Genomic DNA, 2,655 nt, shown 5'->3' with positions numbered 1-2,655 from the left:
GGGGGGGGTGCAGGTCAGAGCTCACCATGAGTGACAGCCTCTCACCTTGTTCAAACCTACACTGGGTTTGTCCACAGGCCAGCCCCAGAGGCTACACTTTCAAAGTGTGCCCCCACAGGGACCTCCTCATATCCTCCGCTGCCTAAGAGTCCCGCCTCCAACAGGCCTCTGCTCCAGGGTGCCCACCAAGGTCCCGTCTGCATCCAGGGTCCTGGGCCTGTTCCTCTGCAGCTCTCAGGCCTGCTCCTCACATCACCTCCCTGCGCCCCCATCCCCACCTGCTACCCTAGGCATCTGTCCTGGCTGCTCAGACTCACTGGGTCCTGCCCCAGGGCCTTTGCACAACCTTATTCCCACTTCCCCACACTGAGCGAAGCCAAGTCTTCTGTGACCCACATGAGGAGGTCAGCTGTGGGCTGTAGCTAGATTTGGGGAGCCAGCTCCCCTAGAAGCAGGGCACTCACTCTCCCGCAAGAGCTGCACAACTTTCTCCTTTGCCCTTCTTCTTCCTCGAAAACTTGTAACCCAGAGGGGCTGGGGGAGAGATTGATGGGCGCGGGGAGCCCGCTCACCGGTCTGTGTGCAGAACCTGTATCGGCTTGAACTAACTAAGTTTATCAACCAGGCACAGGGCCATTAATCAAGCAGAAAAATAACACCGCGAAATGACTTTTCCAGAATGTCGTTGGTGTAATGATCATCTTGCCCATTACACTAAATGCCGCCATTTATATCCGTGATAGTTAAGTATGCAAACAGTAATTAACTTGGTAATGAACTGAGGACCCCAGTGCCTCCCCTCCCTGAGCTGATTTGCATGTTAATTATCATTAGCGACCAGGGAAACAAGTTATAAACAGCCTAATTAGCAGCTGGATCATTTGTACAAGAAGTCGAGTGCACTTTGACACGGGGGTGGCAGGCAGATGGATGAATCGTCCGAGCTGCGCCCCTTGCCTGGAGGTGGGGGCGGGGGCTGCGCTGGGGCGGCAGTTGAGGTGGCAGAAGGAGGCTTGTTGCAGGCCCTGGGGATGCCCGTCAGAGGGCAAGTTTGGACAGTGACATGCTGCAGGTGGACGGAGCCCTCGGTCCCTCTGGCCTCCTGAGGCCCAAGTCAGTTTTGTCCAGGGTGTGTGTATGGGTTGGGTTGGGGTGGGCATCCTTACTCTGAGGGGGTGGTCTTGGGAAGACTGGGCAGCAGCGTGCCCTGAAACCAAAATTCTCTGATCACTCAGGGGTGTCCTTTCCAGGGAGGATCTTGGCCAAACACCAGGTCTTGGCAACTGCAAGAGGACAAACGTGTGTGACCCCATTCATATGAAGCAGGCCGAGGCGCAGAGACCAGAGCTCTGAGTGGGGAGCTTCAGGTTTTGGGGGGCACTCGGTCTCTGCGACGGATGGGGCAAGAATCTGGGATGGCTGGTGGAGGTGGCTGCAACACAGGATGAGTGAAAAGATTGTGATGGCCAACACTTTGTCACAGCTACACACTGATCACAGCAACCAATGTAAGGAAAAGAAGGCTGTGTGAGTCCGGGTAGACTAGAGAAACAAGTCCATAGATACTCATAAGTGTATAAGAACAGAAATTGAATATTGAGAAAACGTCCAAGCCCAGTCCAGATCAAGTCCGTAAGTCCAATATTAGCTCATATGTCTGGTACCAATCCATAAAGTCCTCTTCAGACTCACAAAATACATGCAATGATGCTGAATGCAGGAGGATCACAGGCAGTGGGTTGGAAGTCTTGTGGATCCAGTGGTGTTGTAAGCATCTCAGCACTGGCAGGGGTCTCTAGGTGGCTTCTCCGGCTCCAGAGGTCTGATTGCATCGGGGTAGGTCCGTGTGGCTTCTCCAGCTCCCAGGGTGAAGCATCATGTGACTTGTCAGCACAGTGTCTCTCAGGGAGTGAGTAGAGAGAGAGGTGTCTCCTGCCTCCAAGGATAAGGTGACCAGACATCCCGCTTTTTAACAATTTGTCCCACATCCCTTGGCGTTTTAAAAAAGTCCCGAGTTTTGGAAAGAATGCACGACAAACTAGGGAACGGCGGGAGAACGGGAAGGGAATATACGGTTTTCGGCTGCCATGTGGCTATTTCCCCAGGATATGAGTTTTATATTATTGTTGTTAATTTTATAATGTTAAACTTCAATAATAACAAATAATTGTTGAGAACTGATTATCGAGAACTGCTTATCAAAGTTCGCATTGTTGATCAGTTGTTAGAATTCGACCACCATTGTTTGGACTTAATGAACAATGGCATTTTTTGGCATTGGCAATGACGAAAACATTTTGTAACTGTCTCTCAGACGATACACATTGTACTGCGTGCTAGTTAAACAAGTGATGTCAACAAATCAGCTATTCAGATAATTTAGGTAATTTATTTATTTATTTCATAAATACATACATTTTCTTGAATTTAGCAGGTAGTACTGGAATGATGTGCAAAAATCATTTGAGCATATTACTCAAAATTTCCCATATAGTAATATTTCAAAAAATGATCTTTTTAATGCGGTATCATTATTAAAAACATATATTGATAAGGAAAAGGTTAAATCTTGGGCATCAGCAAAAATCACAATAGAGAACAAATGGTTAGAAATATTTCATCATTTTGAAACAAACCATGTTCCATACAATAATG

Source organism: Echinops telfairi, unplaced genomic scaffold (assembly GCF_000313985.2).
Source record: "Echinops telfairi isolate 266 unplaced genomic scaffold, ASM31398v2 ScPeMD7_7457;HRSCAF=8495, whole genome shotgun sequence".
Classification (NCBI taxonomy): Eukaryota; Metazoa; Chordata; class Mammalia; order Afrosoricida; family Tenrecidae; genus Echinops; species Echinops telfairi.
Note: the sequence above shows the minus strand (reverse complement) of the source record.